We start from the raw sequence: 264 nt of genomic DNA, 5'->3' as shown, positions 1-264 counted from the left end.
TGTTGCCTCCCAGGTCCAGGGTCAGGACGTCTCGGATCACGTCCACAACATTTTGATGGGGGGGGGGGGGAGGGGAGCAGCCGGATGTCTTGGTACATATTGTTACCAATGAAATAGGAAGGAAAAGCAAAGAGAATTTAGAGAGCTAGGTAGAAAGCTGAGAAGCAGGACCTCCAGGATAGTAATTTCTGGATTGCTGCCTGTGCCACACGCCAGTGAAGGCAGAAACAGGATGATTTGGCAGATAAATGTGTGGCTGAGAGG

The sequence above is a fragment of the Hemitrygon akajei genome, chromosome 13 (genome assembly GCF_048418815.1).
Source record: "Hemitrygon akajei chromosome 13, sHemAka1.3, whole genome shotgun sequence".
In the NCBI taxonomy this organism is placed as follows: Eukaryota; Metazoa; Chordata; class Chondrichthyes; order Myliobatiformes; family Dasyatidae; genus Hemitrygon; species Hemitrygon akajei.
Note: the sequence above shows the minus strand (reverse complement) of the source record.